Below are 11872 nucleotides of genomic sequence, written 5' to 3'. Positions count from 1 at the left end.
AAAGGCACACTCACACACAGCCTTTCACATTTAATCGATCAAGTCCATCTAACTTAGCTAGTTTCATATTACCGACCTGAGTAGAGTCTTGGGTTTCAGGGCATATGCAAAATTATTTGCAGAAAGGATTGTCTAGGCCTACAAGAACATCTAATTAGGAAGATGACAAGGAGTAATAAACTCTCATGGGAAGCTCAACGCCATAAAAGTTAGCCCCAGTAGATGCTGGCTGTTGCTTTGTCCTATAGTGTGATGCCTGTCATTTCTATTGTCAGTGGTTGAGCCAGAAAATTGGAAAATTATGTACTCGCTGGACCCACTTCCATAATGAAACTGCAAGTGGATTATAAAGGGGCTGACCAGTTCCAGCTGGACAAACCATTGTGTGAAAGCGCTTAAGGTGTTGATGTGTATCGGAGCGCAGAAAGTGAGACCTGCCTATTAGGCTTCCCAGCATGGGGCATTGTAGAGCCACATCAGAAGTTTGTCATAGATTCACTTTGAATTTGCTGGTGAAGAAAAGTGTGATATAAGTTTTGAAATCACATTTGTGTATGCACTAAAAAGATCGCGAAAGGGTGTAGTAGGCATGGATGGCCACACCACACATTGGGTCACAGGGAATATCCACTAATTGTCTGTGACAAACATGCAAGCTGGTTCTACCTTTCCCACCCATCACAGTCACAAAGGTGCTCTACTTTGCTGAAAGGACACCTGCACTCAGATGCACGGCATTAAGCTTTGGATGCTGAAATGCAGTGAACTGGCAGCAAAGCTTAACAGGTCATGCGGACTATAAACAAAAAAGTAACAGATTATTACACAAAACTCCCTAGTTGCTTTTAAAGGTCCCTGGTTATGAAGTTCACACATCTACATAGAAAGGGGAGAAGGTGTGCTCTGGACATGCTCCTTTTGTCAGAGGAAACGGGGTCAAACTTGGTGGGGGCAGAATGTTTCTGCTACATTGAGCCAGAAGCCAGCCATGAACTTCACGGATTGCTGGGCAGTTGTGGCATCACACATTTTAAAATTTGATTTTCAATGTTTAGAAAACAAATTAGATTAATAAACCTTTGAGAGGGTAGGCATACCAGTAACACATTATTTTTTAAGAAGTTGGACAGCCCTCTCAAAGCATGTGGGAAAAGACAACACTGACAGTCTCCTCAGAAGTGGCATCTCTGATCAGTATATTGTTCATTATGTTGAAAAAGGCAGTAGGGGTGATGCTGTATATATGATCTCTGAAGGTTCACTATAGAAAGACAGGATAGTCCTCAGCTGACATCCTGACCAAAGTAGACCTGATCTCTGTGTAGTATTAAGACATGGGAAGGAAACCCAGTTCCTGAATCAGCCCAGCTGCTTGAAGTACGGCATGCTACTTCATTTCAAACAGTATTAGAGTGCAATGCATGTTAACAGATCGATTGCTGAGGAATTCATATGCGTCATACAATAATCGAGTGGGATGACCAAGATAAATGATGTTATTTCAGAGTGTTCAAATAAACATTTATTTTGAATGTTGGATGCATCAGTAGCACTAGGATAGATAAGATCTTAGAAAATAACCACATTTATTATAAATCAGTGACATATTGCAATGATATTGTTCAGCCACTGGCAAATAAGCCAAGGTACAGAAGAAAACAATGCCAACAGCAAGGCAGAGAGACTGAATCAGGGTGAAGACAAGTGGAAGTGCCTAGAGATTACCACTCTACGGCACCCATTGTTTGCAACAGACTAAAGCAAGTATTCCAGGCATGCAAGATGCCCATGGCCCAGGATAGCCCATATGGTTGTGCCAAATGTGGATAACCTCTGGGCTGAGGCAGGCAGTCTCAGGCAGACTGTAAAAACCTTAGGTTTATTGAGATTGTAGTTGGGCCTCCCTTTGTGGGTTTGAAGAGATCACCACAATCAGTGCAGGCTTGAAGTAGTCCATTTTTAAAAAAGATAATGCTGGATTAGCCAGAAATCTGTGTCATCTTGTCTCCTGCAAGCCACTCGTTTCATTCTCTCCACCTCTTCCATATTGTCAGGTTTCCCCTCACTTCCTGAATAATATAGGACTGTTTGGTGTGTGTGGGTTCTTCTATCAACTGATTGATCGGTTGATCTGCGTCTTAGGACAGTCTTCAAACCTTCCGTATGGATGCATTTGCTTTCAAATTTGGATTACTAGGAAGACAGACAGACAGACAGACAGCATTTCATAGTAATATCTGGGGTATTTACTCTTTGCTGGCTTTCTTTTGGAGGTTATTTGGAGAGTTCATTCCCAGCTACACACACTTCTTGAATTTTTCCACAGATTTCCATGGATATCTCCCATTTCCACACCTGTAGAAATGTAAAAATAACTTCCAGTTGTGAATCAGAAATAGACTTATGCAGATGAGAGGGTTCATTCTGTAGTATTCATGTATCTCTTCCTCCTTTTCAACTCTTCAGTCAATTCTTCTTCCTGCTCTTTGTCGGTTGTTTCCCTGCTCAGTCAAAATTCTATGGCACTGAGTCCTTATGGGTCTGTTTTGGGACATCCCTACATACTTAAGCATTCCTCCAAGTTTCCTGATACCTGCCTCTTGGGCACAGGTGCTTCCATTTTAGCTAAAATGGACAGGTAGTTTTTCATGAAAGTGGGCAAAAGTTAGCTTTGCAAATTAGTCCAAATCATTAGCTTGATTTGGACTATAACTCCCAACATCTCTCACCACTGGCCAAGCTGGCAGGAGCTTTTGGAAGCTGGTGCAAAACATCTGGAGATGATCTTCTGCCCATTCCTTGGTTACAAGAAGATTCTACCACCTCTGAAATTGCTCCCTATATGAATAGCTCTGGTGATGTCATGCTCCTGACGAATCTAAATTGATTTGCAAAAAATATTAACCTGGAACTAGTCTATTGGCCAGACCATCCTGCGTGAGATCATTGGTCCATCTTGCTCTGTATTGCTGCACTGAGTGGAAGCTATTCTGCAGGCTCTCAGGCAGGATTACTTATTTCCATTCCTAGCTGGAGATGCTGGGGATTGAACCAGGACCTTTGGCATGCAAAGCAGGAGCTCTGCCACTGGGCTATGGCTCCTCTTCCACTAACCCACTATACTGTAACTACACATCATGGCCACTTGATGGCAAAGTGTGGGCATCTGAGTAAACTTTTCTTTCTTGGAAGTCATTTTAAAGTGATGGAAAAGGGGGGAGGGGGTTCCAGTACTTAAAATGACCATGACCTCATCATTCTTCAGTTTTCCAATGAAATTGAAAGGATTTTTGTTCTGGAGGAGTGCTGAGAAGCTCAACTCATGAATGCAGTCCAGGACTTTTGTTAGACACTTCTGTGAACATTGCCATGAAGGGGCTGTTTAAGGTTGGCATGCCTATTCTGAAGGACAAACAGAAAAGCAACTTGTATTGCTTTTGTATCTATTGTATCATGGAGCAGAACATTGAGTTGATTCTCCTTTGACCCTGATCTTTGTTACCTAACAGCACAAGCAATGAGGGGTAGGAGAAACTGTAACACAAGTGGTATGTTTTATCAGTGGTTGGGATTGTGTAAGGAAAGCTGGTACACACGCATCCTTCCTTCTGGGACTAACTGAAATCAGTGTAATTAGTCCATTGTCTGTAAAGGTCTTCAAGTCACACCTCATTGAGTAAAGACTAATCCCTCTGTATTCAGGTTCTTTAAAAATGCCCACCTAAAATGCAGCCAGAAAAACAATGTTCCTTGGTGTGCAGTAACTTTTTCATTCCTGTATCTAGAAGAAAAAGCTACTGCTTAGAACAAAAATGACAGCTATTTCAGCTAAATGAATGGTCATAATAAATAGCACAGTACAAAATGGAGAATGCATAAGGCTGCAGCAAGCTACATTTTCCACGTCTTGCAGATATTTTAAAAGCCATTTCATTCGAGAGCCTGCTCAACATAGGAGGCTGCCAACTGGCCTGCAAGAATTTCCTCTGCAAATGTCCTAGTTATCGATATCTAAGGACAATATCCAGAGAAGAGCCTTTTCACAAAAGGGCATAGATTGACTAATGAACACTTGCTAAGCTAGAACACAAACAAGAAAGGCCATCTCAAAGGGCAAACATGCAGCCTGAACAATCTTTACTCAGTCACAGGTTGTTCATTGCACTGGATTGGATCCAGACTTAGAGTAGATACAATGGAATCAATAGAATTTGAGTTAGTTATGAGGAACTTCAGATCCTTTTTTCATTGAATCTTCTCTAAGTATGCCCAGTCTACTATGTGTAGTGGATATTTGTAGGGTAACACTGAGTTGTCTATATAAAGTACATTTCTCACTAAGCCTCTCACTGGCTCAGGCTCCTTCAGAGGCTGCCAGCTTTGACTTGGGTCCAGATCTATAACTCAGATCTATTTCCCATCGTCTGTAGCTTTTCTCCTGTTTGACAGAGCTGGATGAAATTTACAGCCATACCAATCACTTCTGAAGGAATTAGGCCTGCTAAATTCCAGACAAATAGGTTCAGGAGTGTTTGGCTTAAATGCCTTTAAACATAGCCACTGTAAGTAACAGCTGCTGACTGACTGAAGCTGCTATTCTGTCTGCACTCTGGGCCAGCCACATGCCCTATTAATCGCACAGTATGTTGTTGTGGATAACCTTTATATGTATTGAAGAGCAGGAATGGGCAACTTCGGGAGGCCCAGGGGCCATTTTCACCCTGGATTCCACCAGAGGACATGGAGCATTGTGGAATCTACCGGAATCTCAAAAGAAATTCAGTGGCAATCCACTCTGTAGTGCCACAGAACACTGCTATGGCTGAATTTAGCTTGTTTGGCCATTTTGGCACTCTGCAGATGCTACAGACTTATCTTTTTCCTGTAATGAAATGAAATGGATGGGGAGGAGTTAAGTACACATGGCCTCACTTTTAACACTTCCTCTATAATTTCATCTTCTCTTCCCTTCCCTTCCCTTTCGGAAAGATCTCTAATTGCATCAGTGGAAGATTTTTCTTTTTACCCCCTCAGCTTTGAACTGAAAGAGGATGATTTCAGGAAAAATTGGGTGAGGGTAAGATTTAATCCTCCCTTCCCCCATGTGGCAGTCCTGATCTAAATCAGGGCCATGCATATTTAATCTACTAAAAATCAAAAGATTATCTTCAGCTATTTGCAATGTAATTAACCTAACCTTCTTCCTAGCCCTGATTTAGGAGCAAGTCCCATTGAGTTCCAAGGGACTTCTTTCCAAATAGACATTGATTGCACAAATAGCCTCCATGAATTGTCAGAATTCTCTTTTAAAGCCATCTAAGATAGAGGCCATTATTAGATTGTGTACAGCCTGGCCTATCTCAAATTGTCTGGGCAGTCTGTGGTTTTGTGAAGAGGATCTAGCTGTAAATTGTGTTTGTTCCCATAACAATGCTGGAAGTTCTGCTGACTGAATAGCAGAGGCGGAGAAAAGAAGAGCTCTGAAGCTCCCTTGAAGCCCTCTTCTAGTGTGCAGACACACATTCCTTGCCTTACCGAATGCCAAGCAAGCTCTCATTCACTTAGAAGTGTATCCTTATTGATTTCCTTAAAAGTTTTTCCAGTGCTGCTCTTCAGCCAAAAAGATTCCCAGAGCGTCTTATATAAGAACAGTAAAAAAAACAGAGAGTCTATGCCAACAGGTTTACAATCTAAATGAAATAACACAAGAGGAAAAAAGAGTGGGGAGGGAAGACAAGAAAACAAACAAACCAACTCAGGCACCAGTTCTTAAGCTTACATAATTCAAATAGCGATCAGGTACCATGGATTGGAAATGCGTTAGGGAGGGGAAGAGGCAGCTGATGTCTTATCACAGCAGATGTAATAGCTGAAGTTTGAGTAACTACCCCTCTGTTGCAGAGTGACGGAATGACCTTCCCCATCTGATCTGAGAAGCTATGCAACAGAAGAAAAGGAATCTGTTATCTGGAGAGATACTTTTTGCAATTTTTCTACCCCCCGGCCATCACTGGACTTTTTGTTTGTTTCTGTTTTTGTAAAGAGGCACCAGCTATTAATCTAAAGCAGGGGTTTGAATTCCAGGACAAACAATTTAACAAGCAACTTGCTAAATGAAGACAACCAGCTGGCTACCCTGACTAAAAAGTCTTCATTTGGAAGCATAATATGCTCAGAGATTATTAAAATAAGTGAACTCTAATGCTATGTGGAACTGATTCTTATTAATTCTGACCTGGCATGCCCTGTCTTGAGTGAAATCTTGCATTTCCATAATGCCAATTGTAACCTTAATGATCACTATGCTTTGAAATTGTGTGCTAAACACTGCTGCAGTTCCAAGGGTGGGAAGGTTCATAGCAAATTATTCCCTTTGTATTACATGCTTTTACATCTTCATTTAGGCGGGCAATTCTCCCTCTTTATCTGTACTTCATGGGCTTAATTCCTTTGGCAGATATTCCCATCCTCCTCGGCAAAAAGACGATCAATATTACATTATCTTGTTAACAGCAGTGCCTCATACATGATGAGGTATGTTGGAGCAAGTTCCTGTGGGACCTGTTTTCCAGCCCTCCCTTGAATCAGGAAGGAAATGAGAAAGTATGATTGGAACATAGCCCAGACAACATTATCACAGGGCTGTAACCTTCCTTTACAGGAGCTGATGTCTGTGAGAAATCCATATGCTGCCATTTGTGCTTGCAGCCAAGATTTAATACATGATCAATGAATGGGGAGTGGGGGTGAATGTGTTTGGCCCATAAAGAAATTTAAAGGCCTCCTTTTCACTAAGTGCACAGGGCCGTGAAAGATACAGTCCCCTACATGCTACACTGACTTACAAGATACCTTCATGTCATGAGGTGAAGCAATTAACTTTTCCCTAGAAGAGCACCTCCCTGACCTGACACCCAGAATCCTCCCAATGTTTTGGACCTTGGTGCTCATCGCCCACAGCCAGCATGGCCAATAATCAGGAATGGCAGGAATTGTAGTCCCAAACATCTGAGAGCAACAGGTGGGGGACTCCTGTTCTAGACTAGAAAGCTGAACTTAAGTGATGCAGCTAGATAACTTTGCACCCTGGATGGAATCATCTTATGGGGCCTACCAATAGACAGCTGTCTATTGCTTTAGTTGTGAAGCACGCAACTAATATTCCCCTTTGTCCTGCAGCCACTCTTTCATGCTTTGCAGCTCCTTCTAGATTCCTGATATGTTTACACAACAACAAAGGCTTTCCCAACCCTGTGATGTTGTATTGCCATTTTGCATTTTGAGCTCACACAAATCTTAGCACCGTTTTGACATGCTTCAGCTTATTTTGCTACCCCGATCACCAGCCACTTTCTGGGCGCTCCTTTGCCTGTCCCCATCCTGGACTGCAGTGCCCTGAGCTTTTGCTCTAAAATCCAAGCTAGCTACACCGATGGTTGATTCTTCTGGGCCACTGGGCAGAACAAGGGCCCAGCTGTACTGGGTGGCTTGGGACTGCTGCTGTTTTGAGGAGAGTCACTTCTTTAAAGATGTGCCTGCTTGCTTTCCTTCTTCCCCTTCCTGCACATTTTGAAGTAACAGCAGATATTTCAACTATACTGTACATTGAGGAAGCTAACCCTGTCAAAGCCTGCCTCAAAAATTTCCTCCTGCTGAGGGAAGTGGTGACACTTCCATTTGTGCTTGCAGATCTGATACATAAGCAGAGTCAGAGAAAGAAAATACATAGATATTCAGAACCGTGTATTAAAAGATGGTGAAGTACACAGTCCTTTTTTTATTAGTTCAGCTCCCCATTCCCCCAGATGTGAAAAGCTTCCAAGATTAATTTTGCAACCATACAGGGTTTCCAGCACGATCCCATGTGTTTCTATGATGAAAGGCTTCCCTCCTCCACTGACAGTTGTCACCGTTGTCCATTTCAGCAGGATGTAATAAAGGGAGATAGAGGGGGAGCAAGGCCTTCCCACCAGCTCTGCTAAAAGCTGACAGCTTTTCTTCCTTCGAGCTGATCTATCCACTTTTCCTTGTGTGTTGGATCTTTTTAGATTGTAAGCCTACAGGAAGCAGCCACCTTGTTTAAGTGATTGTTTCTAAGCCTTTCGGGGAATCTTTTGGCTGAAAAGAGGATAAAACTACTTTAAATGAATAAAATATATTTCTATTCAGAGGTAAATCCCACTGCATTCAATGGCATGCTATCTCAGGTTCAATGCGTATAGGGGTGCAGTCTTACTTTCCTTTGGGTGGGAGAGACCAGAATTGTCTCTGTAATATTTGCTTTGTATGTATGAGTATACAAGCAGAACATGGTGGAACAAAGAGCCATTCGTTCTCCTGCACAGTATCTTGGGCTGCTCTCATCCCTTGCAAGACTATACTCCAGGTTTGATCTAACTTCAGTTGCAAGTTCCTTGTAGCTTCCTTGTTCTGCCTTCCCTCTGACATTCAGAGACAGATCACTTCTTCAGCCTCCTGTTTCACAGCTCCACTTCCACTAGTGTTGTTGTGGCAAACTTTTCTGGTGCTTGTAGCCACACTCCTGAGGAGAATCCAAAAAAGCAGGTAGGCATTGATCCATCTGTCTCTTGGTTTCTGTGACTGGATGCAGGCAAGAAGACAACCACTACTCTCAAAGGTTGAGTGGGGGTTCTCGTGGTGGGTTGCTGCTGAAAGAAGGGCTCTTGTGTTGTCTGAAACCCAGAACGTTAACTGAGCATGGCAAACAACCCACAGATTCAGCCACAAACCATTTTTTTACTTTGCAGTCAGCAAGCCATGGCTTTTTAGTATGGCTGGCTTCAGAAAGCATGAGAACCCATTTCAACAACAACCTGCAGTTCAGTGGCAACCTGCCCTCGATCCATACTCACTCCTTGGTTGGGGGTTATCATGTCGTTTGAATCCAGTCAGTGCATCTTACTTGTCCGTTCAAGACCAAGCCACCAGGAGGTTTTTTGTTCCAAGGGACACTGATGCCATGTGGCATCGAGACATCCTTGTTCCCTCGGAATTCCCTGCTGTCTCTGAGCTTGGTTACAATATTTACCCAGGGTAGCTGGGTAAACATTTCATTTCACCAGCAAGCATATATTGTTCTTTGTTATAATGTGAAATGTTTGGGGGTGACTTGACCCTGAACAGGAAATTAAGACCCATTAGCATTATAAAAGACCGGCTCTTAGCTAATGAAAACTCCTAGATCTGGTTTGTTGATAGGGATCAACACAGCCACATGCAGTTTTGGACTCTCCAAGGGGAAGTAACTATGGGGATTGTCATAAGGAGAACTTCAAAGTTTACCTCCACGCTACAGTTTTCATTACAGTGGGTTGCTCAGCATAATACATTATTGCTGAGAAAATACAATCTATCTCCAGTTCCTGTGATGACTGCAGCTAGGCTCAGAGGAAGCAGGGGAGCCTAAGGGAGGGGTAGTGGATTAAGCCACCCTCCCTGCTATTCAGGAAGTTCTAAGTAGCCCTGCATGCCCTGGCTCCTCCATGCCACTGTTTCTACCACCAGCTCTCACCACTTCAGGCCAGTAAACAGGCAATCGGGCCAGTAAACCTGCACCAATGTACTGTGAGCAGAAGTACTGTCACAGTAGAGAAGACAACAGGCCTCACTTTGGTCTCACTCACAGTGCTATTTATTTATTGAATTATATTTTAAAACCACTTTTCAAAGCAGCTCAAATCAATGAAAGAGGGAGGGTATGGAGGGGGCAGGCAGTTGCCTATGGCTTATAGACTAAAAAGACAAGGCACACACATGGAGGGGGAATGCAGTGGAGGGAGAGAAAGAAGGAGTTGGATCATGCCAGAACAAAACGGTGAGTTGCAAACAGGCCTACTTGCAGTCAGGTGGGGCCAGGCTGATCTTCCCCCCTGGGGAGTTTGCCCCAACAGAGATGCTGCAACCGATGCAGCAGTGCTTGGGTGCTTCCAGATGGAGGCCTCCTAGCACTGCCACAAAAAAGCCACTCAACAGCCATTCTATCATTTCTTCTGTTTTCCTGGTTAGGGAAAAAAGCAATAAAAGAACAAGGACAAGACAAAAGTGGTGGGAAAACATGGGGGCTACAAACTGAAGGGAACATTGGCTGGACTGCTCCCTGCACCCTTGTAAAGCTCTGTGAATGAGGTAAGATGATGGTGCAATAAAAGTTAGATTTGGAAGTGCTTCTTATTCCTCTGGTTGGTAGCGGAGGTTCTGTGGTAACGCGTGTAGTACATCCTCGAATTACCCCTGTAATGTTAGATGAACGGCCTATTCTTGATCCGCGGCACCATGGCAAAATGACCACTCTCAACAGATTTCAAAGACAGAAGACAGAAAGCATGAAACCAGAGGGATGGCCCAGCCAGTGCCCTTGAAAGCACTGAATATGCCAACAGTGATAAAAGCCTCCCTTTGTTCTATGGTCTCATCCTGGAGAAGACACGTGGTGCTAAAATGCTATTAGGCTTGAACATACTCGAGGCTGACAATCTCGTTTCCTCCATGCTGCAGGTCTCTGTAGCTACAGTGATTGGCATCAGTGCCAGCCGCAGGCTTTTGAGCTCTCCTGGGCAAGATACCCATAATGAGCATCCTCCCTCAGAGAGCTGAGCTTTTCTCCACCATTGCCACCATCGCTCTTGCTCCTCATGCTCTTTCTCACGGTTGCTGCCGCTTGCTTGCCTCACAGGAAAGGAGCCAGGGAGCAAGTAAGCGGCAGCATGTCTTGCTCTGCCTTCTTGCCACCATCCTGGTTGGATCAGGGAGAATGGCTGGTGAAACAACAGGTTGCCACGCTGAGGAGTAGTGTGCCTCCTGCAGGTGTGCTGACCCTTGGCAGATGCCCAGCTATGCCTGCTGTTGATGCCAGTTCTCACTGACATGCATGAGACCAATTCTTATGCAAAGTAACCTGTCCATCACAGTTACCTTGCATGCTGGTATCCACCTGCTTAAGTTTAATGTTTTATGTAAAAAGTAGCTGTTTATATAACTTATCATACATCTGACCAGCAGGTCTTCTGGAGGGTATTCTGAAGAGGCAAAACTCTTCTTAGTTTTAGCAGCAACAAGGTGCTGGTGAATCCTTTTCTGGAGGGAGATATGAGAGCAACAGAAAATACTTCTGCATTGTTTTCTTTTAAAGCTTTATTAGGAATTTGAGAGTAGGTCAGCACAGAAGGCTGGTACAGCCTAGCACAATCAATTTTTCATTGTCACATGAAGCTGCCTTATGCTGAGTCACAGCCCAGGTCCATCTAGGCCAGTGCTTTCCAAGGGATCAGACGGAGGTCCTTCCAGATCTCCTAGAGAAGCCTGGGACTAATCTGGAAGCTTTTCTGTGCAAAATATTTGCTCTGTTGCTCTGCTGTGACAATCCCTAACTGTCTGAATTCAAGCTTTAACAGTAAAAAATGAGCTCAAGAAAGGCCTAGCATATTCCATAGATCCAGACATTAAGCCCTTCTATCTCTTTACCTTCTCTGTCAAGGAAACTCAGGAAATACTGATTTATGTCCTAAAAGCAGGAAGATGGGCATTCTGTCCTTTTAAAATGTATCCATATGGCAATTCTGCCATGATCCAGGTTTCCAAGTTCAAAATTCCTTCAAAGTAGTTCAAGCTACTTCTTTTAATTAGAACTCATGAAAAACAGTGGGCATCATCCAGTCAATGTTAAGCATTTTAAATTTCCACTAGCTCCAGCTAAAAAAAGTTGAAGCATATATCTAACTCTCTCATTCCCACGAGTCGGATTTACATGTACTTCTCTATGCTGGATTATGTTTCTTGATAAGTAATGTTAGGTAAGCAGAACCCAGTGAAAGTAGTTGTCACACTGTGTGACATATGAGCAATCAAACCTACA

The sequence above is a fragment of the Varanus komodoensis genome, unplaced genomic scaffold, assembly GCF_004798865.1.
Source record: "Varanus komodoensis strain SLA01 unplaced genomic scaffold, ASM479886v1 scaffold1, whole genome shotgun sequence".
Taxonomy (NCBI): domain Eukaryota; kingdom Metazoa; phylum Chordata; class Lepidosauria; order Squamata; family Varanidae; genus Varanus; species Varanus komodoensis.
Note: the sequence above shows the minus strand (reverse complement) of the source record.